This window comes from Microtus oregoni, unplaced genomic scaffold (assembly GCF_018167655.1).
Source record: "Microtus oregoni isolate MIOR12 unplaced genomic scaffold, Mior012 000019F_ref0000042, whole genome shotgun sequence".
In the NCBI taxonomy this organism is placed as follows: Eukaryota; Metazoa; Chordata; class Mammalia; order Rodentia; family Cricetidae; genus Microtus; species Microtus oregoni.
In genome coordinates this window covers 22,235,312-22,248,699 of record NW_024543078.1, presented here as the reverse complement: position 1 = coordinate 22,248,699, position 13,388 = coordinate 22,235,312, and the positions used below count along the sequence as shown (strand labels likewise).

At 46.0% G+C, this 13,388-nt stretch overlaps 1 long non-coding RNA gene across 1 annotated transcript; it reads left to right on the top strand.

Annotated features, from left to right (window-relative positions):
* The first annotated feature begins 2,780 nt into the window (after positions 1 to 2,780).
* Positions 2,781 to 12,187, top strand: LOC121459897. Its single transcript, XR_005975994.1, has 3 exons — positions 2,781 to 2,862; positions 8,445 to 8,461; positions 12,063 to 12,187. It is a non-coding gene; the product is annotated as an uncharacterized LOC121459897 (long non-coding RNA).
* The last annotated feature ends 1,201 nt before the right edge of the window (positions 12,188 to 13,388 follow it).

Here is a 13,388-nt window from a genome sequence, read left to right as displayed (position 1 = left end):
ATTCTGTGTATGGGCACTTGGGTGCTATGGCACTTCCTGTGGATACAGGAACTCATCGGTGTCTGTTCTCTCCTCATGAGTATTCAGGGATGGAGCTCAGACTGTCAGTGGCAGGTGCCTTTGCTCACTGAGCCATCTCACCAGGCCAACATCTGTGATCCTACTCACAACATCCAAGAGACAGAAGCAAATTAAGTGTTCATCTGTGGATGAATCGATAGATAAGGGGACCATTTCAACTGCTGAATCTGATGGAACCTAAACCTTATGAACCTGAAGGACACTATGCTAAGTGGAATAGGAAAAACAGACAAATATTGTGATCTCACTCGTACGCGCAGGTTTGTGTGTGTGTGTGTGTGTGTGTGTGTGTGTGTGTGATTCAGAGGCTGTAAATTTGGCCAGAATGGAGGAAAAGGCAGGCTGAAGCCAAAGCAGAAACCTTGTCCCTAGTTTTAGGAAACAACTGAAGTGCATTAGCCGATGCCTTCTTCGAGAAACCCGATAAGGCAGAAGCACTGTAGAAGATGAGCTAACCAAATGGGATGTAATTAGTCTGGTGTCTAGGATTTGTGGGCGAATTTTTGAATGTAGAGATTTCATTCAATGATACAAGATGTCTATGGAGTCACGGAGAGCAAAGGACTCTGTGAGGCCCCTAGAGCTGGGGTTAGGGGAGTAAAAGCTGAGATGGTGGCTCATGCCTGAAATCCCAGCATTTCAGAGTCGGAGGCAGGAGGATCACTGAATGTTCAACATCAGCCTGGACTAGATACTAAATTCAAGGCTAGCTGGATTTACACAGTTAAGTCCCAATATTGCGTGGTCTACAGAACAACCTTGTCTCAAAACAACCACAAACCGAGTCCAAATCAAGAACAACAGAGCCCACTCCCTCCATCTGTAAAAGAAGATAAGAGTTACTTGTTTGGACCCAGGCATAGTGGCCCAGATCTGGGAGTCCAGGTCTTGCTAGCTATGACAAAGGACTCTGGGTTTGAGGGCAGTCTGAATATGGAGAACTCCAGACTTGCCTGATCTACGGAGGAAGACCTTGCCTCAATTTCCCACCTTCAGGGGTGGTGGTGAAGGGCTTGAGTGGTTGGCTAACATGCATATTCTGAGGCTAGACCAGAGCTGGGGACCCTAGATCTCAACAGATGAGCCTTTCCTCCCTCCTCCTGCCATTATTTAATTAAGGTGTGTTTACAAGGGTGCTGAGTGGACAGATTAGAATTAAAGCAAAGCCCCAAATCTTATTTGGGGTTGTTCAAAAGTCTGTTAATGAAGTCTGTTCAAAGTCTGCTCTTCTTTCTAAGTGCAAGGCTACAGGTGAGAGGCTTGGGCAGATAAAGTAGAAAAGAAGTGAATTTCACTGAAAGCCAGTCACAGATTTTACTAGAATTTGGCGCAATAATTCACTGAAGTAGATTAAGGTCTACCGGGAGAGATATACATGGATACCTTTAACCGGTACAAGGAGAACCCAGTGGTCCCCCAGCTTGGCTGCTGCAGAAAGGATTGGAAATGATTACAAATTACAGATTCCGAATGCTACACATGAAGGAAGCCAGGCATGTGCCTCATATCTGTATTCCCAACGCTTGGGAGGTGGAGGCAGGAGAATCAGGAGTACAGGGCTAGCCTTAGCTACACTGCAAGCCTGAGGCCAACCTAGGATATATGAAATCCTGTTTAAAACAAAACAAAACAAAACAAAACACAATATCAATATTTGTGTAATTCTGGGGCAGGACCCAACCATCTGTACATACTTTTTCTTCTTTTTCTTTCCTTTGGGCTGGAGAAATGACTCAGCAGTTAAGAGCCCTGGCTGTTTACCTTTTCCTGTTTGGCTGAGACTTGGCATGACTAGGGACAAGGGCGGGATGAAAGAACAAACAAAAGCTGGAATCAGGTGGGCTGTACGCACTGGGATGGAGCTGCACCAACCACGCAGCGGCTTAGAACCTCAGCGTGATTCCTGTGTGCAGTGCAGAGAGGAGTTAGCTAGGCTAGGGTAGGAGGTCTCTCTGGGCAGCTGTTTTCAGGCTGTAAATACCAAGGAGGAGGAAGCTACAATTGTTTGCCTTTTCACACTGGGCAGTTGTTCATAAATGATCATACTTATACACATATATACACAGAGCATCCATCAACATAAAATCACAATAAACATATAAATATAATATAAATATAAAATAAACACACACACATATTATATACCGGAGGAAATATCCTCCAGTTTTCCCCATACACCCCCAAGCCATCCCACAATGAACTTCATGTCTTTCTCTTTAAATACTCATTAAATCTAGCTAATGCTGCCTATAAATGCACGGGTATGAGAGCATCCACCAGAGCGTGGAATTGCTATCATCGGCCCCACTCATTACAAAGAATGATTCTCTTTCCCCAGAAACTAACAGCTGCCCATAGCTGCTCAGTATGGGTGGGGCCCAGAGACCGTCTATCCTGTTTATGCTGGGATTTTGGCTAGCATTGTCTTGGGCTATCAGTTATGAACGCACAGCGCTGCAGTGGCTTGCCGCTATATGCGCATATTCTTTCAGTTAATAAATGAAAGCGATGTAGCAACCAGATGCAGTGAAGTGTGGGTTGAAAGGGAACTAAAGCATAGTCATGACCCAACCGGGAAACATTTTATGGACTAGGTGTGGATTTCAAACATTTTATGGACTAGGCGTGGAATGCAAATGTTTTATGGACTAGGTGAGAGTTTTAGGTGTGACGTCCGTGCTCTGGGTAGTGGAACCGTGGCCTCGTTCGTGAGAGGGTAGAGAAGTCTTTGGGGGTGAAGTTCACGGCATCCGCACACGGGTCCCAGATGTTTAGTAGGAGGTGGCTGTAGTGAGCCGGACAGGATCGCCATTACAAGATGGCGCCGACATCCTGTCTTGTTGGTTATAAACAACTCCATATTTGGCTAGGGCTTTGAGAGCTGCGCGTCCCCGCTTCCCGCATGCGCAGAGGATGAGGATCCTTGAGCCTATCCCGATGCGGTCTGGTGTCAGCTGTTGGTGGCAGCCAATCACAGGGCTACCCGTGTGCCAATTCCCTATTTAAGCGGCTGCCTTAGTGCACCCCGGTCCCTTCGCTTCCTGCTGCCTCTCCCATCTGCTCCCTGTTCCTCGTTTTCCCGCCCCTCATTCCATGCTCCCCATCAATCAAGGGCACTCCAGTAAAAGCGTGATCTGAGTGGAATCCTGGTGTGGTGGTCATTCTTCATCGCCGGTCGAGAGGTCCGCCACAGCTGGTGCCGAAACCCGGGAACTTCGGTCGCCAGGCGAAGGGCCGAAGAGGATTCTGAACTCAACACGCGGAGTGGCGACGTCGGTAAGTTTCTCCCAGTATGCTAATTTCAGTCTCCCCAAGTATGCTGTTTGTGGGAGTGGGTTCTTGGGTGTTTGGTCTCGTGTTCGTGGCGTTTGTGATGTTTATACTGGCCTGCTGTCTCTGGTTGCACTGCCGTAAGTCCGGCCACAACCTCGGGGCGGGGAACAAAGTTGACGTTCCGAGAGAGGGGCGAAAGGCCCGCATTAAACACAAGAACAGTTTTTCAGATTCAAAGGGAGGAAACTTGAAAAGGCCTAAAAGAAAAAAAGTAAGAGAAAAGGATCCTGGTACAAACCTCTCTAAAAGAGAGGCTAATGAGAAGGGGAGAAGTCCCCTCTATCCAACGCTCGAGGAATTTGCGAGCCTGGATCGGTCTGAGGAGGAGGTAGACCCTCAGGAGGATGAAGATCTGGAGAAAACCTCCGCTGACTATGAGGAGGAAGGATATGGATGGAGGCGGCCCCCTGCACATAATGAGTCAGCGGGGGTGGGTGTGGGCCCATTGGCGCCACGGGAACCATGCCCGCCCCCTGTGCTTCCATCCTATTCACAAGGGAGAGGGGGATGCCATTTTATTAAAAGAGATACATGGGCGCGTCTAGCGTCTGCATTTCCAGTTTTTGAAGACCCGCAGACTAATGAGAGACATTATGAGCCTGTATCTTATAAACAGTTAATATTCTTCTGGTTCGAGTTACCAAGGCCTCCAGATTTTGTAGAATGTGAACAGCTGTGGCTCCAAGATACAAAGCTACAAACACAGGACCTGCCTTGAGGACTGACAGGCTAGAACGCTAGGCCACTCCCAGTGTGGGCCTCAGGGCATAGCGCAGCAAGACCCTGGTGAGGCTCACCAGCTTGAACCTCTGTCCTAGCCCGGAGCAACCAGCCTGGATCAGGTCGGCACAACTGCTCCGCTCAGCCACACCTCCAAGCAAGGCTGAGCACATGTTCTTGTGGTTAAACAACTATGTATTTAGGCCCAAAAGGGGTATTGCTAAGTTTTGAGGTAAATATTTGCCTAATTTTAAAAGATAGACCTAATGGGAGACTCCCAGTGCTGGGGAGACTCTCACTAAGGTCTAGGGATGGCGCGGGCCCCCACATGGCTCGCCGGAGACCGTCCTTGCTGAGGTCACATAGCTTTGATTGGCGGGGGAGGAGTTCGACCCCTAGTGACCTGGGGAAAGAATTTTTAAGAGGCCACAGCCCTATAGTCAGGGAGGGTCATAAATACCAAAAATCCAATGGTGGTCGCAGGGGGACTCCCTGCCTCGCGACCACTCCCAAGGTCGTAATCAACTAGTTCCTAAAACACAGCAAGCTGATAATCACAAGGAGAAAACTCACTGTTTATCGGGATTGTTATCAGGATTGCAGTCTGGTTTTGTCTTCAGCTAGTTCCTGATGCAGGGTCGCTGAAGCGGCTAGTCCTGGATTTTTGGTTCTTCTCTTCCTGCTGGAGGAGTCTAGATTTGTTCAGGTTTTTCAATACGATGTGTGATCCAAAGATGGCTGTGTCGGTTTACACTTCCAGCAATAAGGTTTTTTCTTTACCCACATTTTCTTAAGCATAAATTGTTAGCAATAATTTTTAATCTTGGTCATTTTTATAAGGATAAGGTAAAATCTCAGAGTTTTGGTTTACATTTCTCTGAGGGCTAAAGGTTGTTATGTTTAAACATTTTTTAAATGTCTCAGTCATTTTTAAGTTTGTCTATTGAAAATTTTCAGTTTAGGTCTATAATAAGTAAAGATCTTTTCCCACTCTAGCCTTGTTATACAAAAGCTTCTCAATTCAAGAGATATAATTTATGGTTTCTCACAATGTTTGTGCCACTAAGGCTATGTTTAAGATATGACAAAGTGTGCTTCAAAAATTTTTCTCTGTAAGATTCAACATAATTTTTATATGCTAAGGCCTTTGGCTCATTTAAACTTAAATTTTGTACATGGAGATGGATGTAGATCTATTTTCATTTTTCTACGCCGTTGGGGCCTGGTCTTGGCACCCGATGAGATCCAAGAGACTACTACTATAAAATTTCTGGGGGCAATTATATCCCCTTTGACGGTGACCCCTCAAAAGATTTCCATTCGCACCCATCATTTGAGGACACTTAATGATTTTCAACAATTATTGGGGGATATTAATTGGATTAGGGGGTATTTAAACATCCCCCGGGCAAAGTTGTTGCCCTTGTTTTCTATTTTGGAAGGTGATCCAAATGTTAACTTGGACAGAACTTTGACCCCCTTGGCTGAAAAGGCTTTAAAACAGGTGGAGAAAGCAATGACTAAGGCACAATTGTGCCGAGTCGATCCTGCTTTGCCCATATTCTTATGCATCTTAAAAACTACACATTACCCTACTGGGGTGCTATGGCAAGATGGCCCTTTATGGTGGTTCCATGGTAATTCTTCAGGTACCAAAGCTATTCAATATTATCCTGAGTTGGTTGCTTCTCAAGCGGTATTGGGGATAAAACATTGCTTAACATCTTTTGCAACCATGCCAGATAAATTAATTATTCCCTATACCAAGGGACAGGTGGAGACATTGGCAGCTACAGTAAATGAATGGGCTGTTTTGGTTTGCGCTTTTCCTAACCTTATTGATAATCATTATCCAAGACATCCCATATTGAATTTTGTGGAAAGGAACTTAGTGTATTTTCCTAAGGTTACCTTTAAAAAGCCCATTAATATGGCCTTGACTGTTTTTACTGATGGCTCCAAAACTGGCAAAGGTGCCATAGTAATTCAAGGTAGGGAACCCATTTTGCTTGATTTTCGACCTGATTCCCCACAAGTCACGGAATGTATGACCGTGCTGGAAGTTTTTTAAAGATTTTCAGAACCCTTCAATTTATTTTCAGATTCTAAATATGTGGTGAATGCTGTTGCCTCGTTGGAGGTGGCCGCCTTTGTTAGAAATTCAAGTACAGTTTCCAATATTTTATGTCAAATTCAAGCGTGCATTTTACAAAGGGATAATCCCTTTTTCATTGGACATATTCGGGCTCATACTTTGCTTACAGGACCCATGTCTGAGGCCAATGATTTGGCTGACTGCCTTACCCGGTCCATGGCTTTGGTCGTCTCGGACCCTGTAGAATTAGCACAAGATTTTCATAAGCTTTGGCATGTGCCTGCCAATACCCTTAGAAAAAATTTCATATTTCCAGACAGATAGCCAGAGATATAGTTAAAGCCTGTTCTTCATGTGTGACCTTTTTATACCCTCCTAATGTTGGGGTCAACCCTAGAGGGCTGCAACCTAACGCGTTGTGGCAAATGGATGTTACCCATCTGCCTGATTTTGGCAAATTAAAATATTTACATGTATCAATGGATACCTTTTCTGGCATTATTCATGCCACGCCCCTAGCGGGAGAAAAGGTGACTCCTGTAAAAACCCATTGCCTTGAGGCCTGGGCTGCCTGGGGAAAACCCCTACGCCTGAAGACAGACAATGGCCCGGCATATACCTCCCATGGATTTAGTGCCTTTTGCGCACAGCTCCAAGTGACCCACATTACGGGTCTTCCATACAATCCACAAGGACAAGGTATTGTGGAGAGAGCCAACAAAAATATTAAAGAAATTCTACAAAAACAAAAAGGGGAAATAGCTGAATCCGCTTCCCCCAGGAAAAGAATCTCCCTTGCTCTCTTCACACTTAATTTTTTAAACCTGAATGAGTCGGGTACTGCAGCAGCTGAAAAGCATGCAGCAGGCCCTATGGAACAAAAGAAATATGTGATGTGAAAAGATATATTGGATAACAAATGGTATGGACCGGATCTTGCGGTGGCAAGATCCAGGGGAGCTGTATGTGTTTTTCCACAGGGCCAAGAGGCTCCACTTTGGGTTCCGAGCCGGCTGACACGCATGATCAAGGAAGTTCCTAAGAAAGAGGCTAAGTCGCTGGAGAAAGTTCCTGCTAACATCCCTGATGACGTGGATCCAGGAAAAGGTGGAGCACAAAAGGAAAAGCCTGTCAGCCTTCCCAAAGGCGATGCCCGTTCGCCATGATTTCCCCAGATTTTTACCACCGATAAAAACCTTGAGTTATAAGTCTAAAGTGGCCCTTTTAGGAAAAGCACGTAACATTACAGAGAAAGGGTCCCTGTGCTTTCAGTTCCATGGGCATGTTTTTTGGCAAGCTGCCTGGGTGGCTATGTGTTGTGCCTGTGGTTGGTTTGCTGCCTTCGAGCCCAGACCAATAGGGATAAGGCTATATTGGGATAAGGTTTTAATCTCTCAGGCTTTAGCTACCCTGGAGTGTGGCTCCTTCCCCCAGATATGGCTGTCAGCACTAAGAGACGCTTAGGGCTTCCATCCTGCACAGCCTTTGCACCCCATGGGATCTGTTGATTGATCCATTGCACTTGGGTAGGTGTGCGGATGTAGGTTCCTCCTGCACAGCCTTTGCACCCCATGGGATCTGTCGATCCATTACACTTGGGAAGGTGTGTGGTTGTAGGTTCCTGCGACACAGCCTTTGCACCCCCGGGGTTCCTCGAGTACCCATTGCACAGGGGAAGGTGTGTCCATGGAAAATATCTTCCATCCTCGATCGACCAACACATCATGAGGTGGGGGTCAGATTGGATGACGTTAGTCCTGCGCTCATTGCTTACAAACAATAAGGGGGAATTGTAGTGAGCCGGACAGGATCGCCATTACAAGATGGCGCCGACATCCTGTCTTGTTGGTTATAAACAACTCCATATTTGGCTAGGGCTTTGAGAGCTGCGCGTCCCCGCTTCCCGCATGCGCAGAGGATGAGGATCCTTGAGCCTATCCCGATGCGGTCTGGTGTCAGCTGTTGGTGGCAGCCAATCACAGGGCTACCCGTGTGCCAATTCCCTATTTAAGCGGCTGCCTTAGTGCACCCCCCCCCCCCCCCCCCCCCGGTCCCTTCGCTTCCTGCTGCCTCTCCCATCTGCTCCCTGTTCCTCGTTTTCCCGCCCCTCATTCCATGCTCCCCATCAATCAAGGGCACTCCAATAAAAGCGTGATCTGAGTGAAATCCTGGTGTGGTGGTCATTCTTCATCGCCGGTCGAGAGGTCCGCCACAGGTGGCATGTGCAGAGAGGTAGGTGGAAGGGGCAAGGTGTTAAAAGTCACGAACCTGGCTGACAAGTGTGTTGGTGGCCACTGCTTTATTCTGGAAACTCATCTATATTAAAAAATGCTCAAGCTTAAAAAACAGTTGTTTATAAGAATGAACAAAGGATGCAGCCTGGGCCTCAGCCTCCATCCTGTGGTACTATAGGGGTGGGTAGCCTTAGCAGAGAGATCCAAATGACAATCTTAGAGAAGTCACTGTGACCTGTGACTGGGCTCCTCCACCCACTTTCTGGTATGCTAACTATGAAAGTTGAGACTGTACGCGGCTCTCACAGGCACAGGTGGGTTCAGGTAGGGTAATTCTTGGCCACCAACCCGGAACATAGCAGATGTCCCTTCCACTTAATAAAGAATGTTGGCCTAAAAATAAGCGATGTTATTATGGGAATAACTGAATCTATTTGAATTTATTTTGAAAACAAGCATGTCCTAAATTTTGTGTGAAATGAGTTTGTAGAGTCAAGAAATAATTTTGATGTACCAATGAAATATAGATTCTTTATTGTCTGTAACATACCTAATCTTTGTCACAGACAGCCAGGGTCCTTGGGTCACTTACTGTACAGAGCTAAAAATGTCTTTAACTCATGAGTGGCCATGATGGAAATCCTTCCTGGTTTAAGTTGCCTGTGATTCAGAGTCTTTCTGTAATTTCAGACTCTATGAAGAAAAGAGTAGATGATGATCTGATATGAAAAGCTGTGAGTGGTTGGCTAAGTCCAGTTTTGAATCTGGTCCCTGCCACGGAATTTTCTCCAACCAATGGGTCAAGCTCACCCGAGGGAGGCAGAAGTCTCCAGTGGGTTTCTACATGGCCTATAAATTTGCCTTTTCCATTGCCATCAGAACAGGCTTGGGCTCACCTACTCACATAGAACACACATGAGTCCCCCGGTCATTATAGTGTGGGTCCTCCTAGGACAGGTGTCAATCAGGCCACCCCAGATAGTGGGGCAAGCATGGCTGAGATCCCCCCACCACACCCATGACCTGTGGAACATTTGAGGTGGTGCCTAGCCAGCAGAAGCAGGGTCCTACGAGAAGGCTTGTGAAGGTTCCTCCTGCCGCTGGTTTTGCCCTTGCTTTCCATCTCTCTATGTGCTGTGCTGTGAACAGCCTCCGCCACACTATCCTGCCTCCTGGAACTGATCTGACCTACCTCACCATGCCTCTCCAAAGTGATGGAGCAAAAAAATTCTGAAACTCTTAGTCAAATTAAATCTTCCCCAGGGTTGGAGAGATGGCTCTGCTGGGAAGAGCGCTTGCTGCTCTTTCAGAGGACCTGATTTGCTTCCCAAGACCCATATTGGGCAGCTCACATCGGCTTCCAAGTCTGGCTCTATGGGATTTGATGTTCTCTTCTGGCCTCTGGGGGCACCTGTACACATGACATATATACTTATGTATACACACACATGCACTCACGGAAGCTGGAAGCCTGAAACTTACTGCACAGCCTGCAGACAGCTCAGCATGCTGGGGCGTGTCCTTTCCAGGGGGTTCAGTTATTCTGAGCCTCTTGTCTCTGCAATCCTTACTGCTTACATGTGGTTGGGGAGGGAGGAGCCTAGTGAATGTGGTCAGTTTCAGGGACTTCCTGAAATCATTGAGTTGTTTTCTTCTTAAGCTTAATGAGCTTCCCCGAAGGGTGGAATACATCCCCTCCCCTTTATCACTTTGTGTCTTCAACTTCCCTCCAACCGGGAAGGTTTTCGTCTTAGAGGATGCTGCTGTTCAACAGACTGGCACATGTCTGTCTACTCGCAATACAATCACCATGTCTCAGAAGGGCAGTTCTGCCTCCAGGGGCGTTTTGGAAATGTCTGCAGTCAGAGATAAATGTAGAGGACTTTAAAGATTGGTTAAGAATTTTGGATTTTACTGTGACTGACATAGAGAGCCATTTGAGAGTTTTGAGTATTCTTGACTGATCTTAGGGAGCTCTGTGGTTATCCAAGGGAGAAGAGCCTGGGGTCAGGGAGATAAGAGACAGTGACGCGCTATTCACCTCTGAAAGTATTTGTAAGATAGAGCCACCAGGACTTGCTAAAGGATGCGAGAAGTCTAGGGATAAAGAAGACTGATTGGAGCATGGGCCCTTGGAGAGAGGGAAACGATATTTAGCGGATACAGGGAGGTCGAGTTGCACAGGGATTTCTGGAGGGTGGGAAGGGAGAGTAGAAATTGAGCCAAGAGTTTATTAGTCCTGAAATGGCTATCTAGTCATCTGGCTGGAGATGCTGAGCTAGCATTTGAAGTCTTTCTAGAGGCAGGAAGAAGGTCTTTCCCGGCGTCTCACTGAACTATTCCTCATGGTAGGATTCTGAGCCATGTTGGTTCCCCTCTGTGATGCAGACTGAGGGGCGTTAGTATCTGAACTGTTGATACTGCAAGAGAAAGAGGTGAAGTCTCACACTAGCAATGAAATACATTTCTTAGCCAAAATCAGTCATGTGGTCATGATGAATTTTTAAGAGGATGAGGAAGGGCTGTTGATGTTTGGGAAAGGAGGACCAGAAATATGGGTAAATAACACTAGCACCTACTGGATATAGAGATATAGGACAGACTCACTGGCACACAGGATTTAAAGCTGTGGGACTGGCCGAGGTGACCAGGAAGTATAGAGACATAGGAAGTTCAAAGACAGAACCCTAGGGAACCTCAATGTCTAGAGCTCATGAATTCAGTTGATATGATAACCTTTAAACAATCGCTCTGTTCCCTTTGGCTACACAAACAATCCTAACTCTAGGATGAAGCAATAAGACAAAAACCTTGATAAGCTATGTAGGTATAACATTTTAATCTCCGTGTTACTCATAAGGATCTCTCTCTCCATTACTCCATTATGTGGTACCTACACACATGTGTATGCATAGGTATGTGCTTCTGTGTGTATGTGCAGAAGTCAGAGAGGGGATATTGGGTAGCCTCTCTTACTCTCCATCTTGTTACTCTGAGGCGGTATCTCTCTTTGAACCCAGAGTTCATGTTTTTGGCTAAGCTGGCAGCTGGCAAGCCTATGAGCCCTTCTGTCTTTGTTCTCCACAGCACTGGGGATACAGGTTTGTGCAAGATCATTATCCCTTTGTTATGTGGATTCTGAGATCTGAACCCAGGTCCAAATAGTTCCTCAGTAAGTGCGCTAAAGCACTGAGTCATGTTTCCAGCCCCTGGTTGTTGTTTTTTAAATTGAGGCTTTAAATTATTAAGACAACCTGGTTTACTTATAACATGCGTAAATCGACTTTCCTAGAATCACTCACTAGATTTCCACGTCTGCTTTGGATGTTTGAAGTTCTTTCAGATAATTCGGTAATGTTATATTTGTGTATGTGATTTGAAATCTCTAAAGGAATTTAATCAGGCTTGTGAAGTGTTGACTATTTTAGGTGCGAAATCTGTCAAATGTCAAAGCTTATTAAGTATAAACTAAAATTAATGTGGAAATGTGTTTTATGTTAGCACAAGACATTGCTAGGTCTATAAATAAATAACGCTGCAGGCTGAACTTCAAGGCTTTTAAAAGCACTAACTAATATCAAGCGTTCTTTCCCATGGAGTATTCCCACCCAGTGAGAAGCTCACCCGGTACCTCTCTCCCCGCCATGGCAACATCAGAAGAGCAACAAGCCAACCTATGGGGATGCAGGACCCCTTGGACACTTGCTACCCTACTTCTGAGGTGCTGTTCAACATCGCTTTGTTGTTAGTCACTGTTCTGTCTGTCTCCTGATGGGTGGAGGGCTTTTTCTGACGGATTGAGACCGAACTAATTAAGCATTTTGAATATTACTGGCGTGTTCCATGCTGTGTCCTCTACCTTCAAATCCCCATGCATTTGAGGTCATTATTATCCTTGCCAGAGAGGCCTCCTTTTGATAGTGCTCTCCCAATAGCCTTGGGTCTGCTCCTGTTCAGGAACTACTGAGTCCCCCATCTTTTTGGGAGTAAGGGAGTCAACGGTAAGTCCTTTTTCCGGGACCCTGTGACATCCACCTTCCAGTTCTTAGCACTTTGCAAAGCTGTTGGGAACACTGTTAGCACTATTAATGACCTGAGGTGATTGGGCAGTGTAGCAGGATTGTATAATGGCTTCCTGTCCCGCCCTCTATATGGATACCGTGGTGATCATGGCAGTGTGTGTAGCTAGAGGGTGTGGTGTTTATTGGCCAGTGGAAATGTGGTGTGGCTGGGTTTGAATGGGGCAGCAGTGTGGAATGAGGAGGGAGAGGTGCTCTGCCCTTTGCATCACACCTGTGCGCTGTAATCTTGGGCTCATTTAATCGTTGGATGTCATGTTTCCTCTACAAACTATAGCTAACAGAGGATCAAATGAGGCAGGCACATAAACTAATCACCGTGCTTTTTTTCCTTTTATGAACTAAGGTCTTGCTGTGGTCTGGCTGGGTAGCTACAGGATCCTAGATAGCCTCCTTGAACATGATAAAATGCTTAGTAAGTATTAAATAATTCTATTCTTTTATTATTATTTTCTGTCATCTATTTGAGTTACTTCAATTTGACTAGTAGGCCAGTATAAAGGGGGTGGGGGAACCCATATCCGGATTCTTCTATTCAAGGAAAAGACATTTGAATTCTGGTTCATAATTCACTTGAATAAGGCAAGGAAGAATCCAAGAAAGCCTTACTGTGTGATGGGGAAATTTTCAGATCTAATGCCTCCCTTTCTTTTTCTAATTCCTTGTGTTTCAGCCAAGTCTTCCTGAACTCTCACAGCCCTGATGAATGCTGGGGATGAATCACCAGGCACAGGCAGGCCCTTGCAAGAGACAGGAGCTCAAAACTCAAGCTTCACCATGGAAGGTCACTGCTGTTTATTGGGAAGAGGTTTGGGTGTTTAGCCTTGTTGGCAGCTGGTCTTGGTC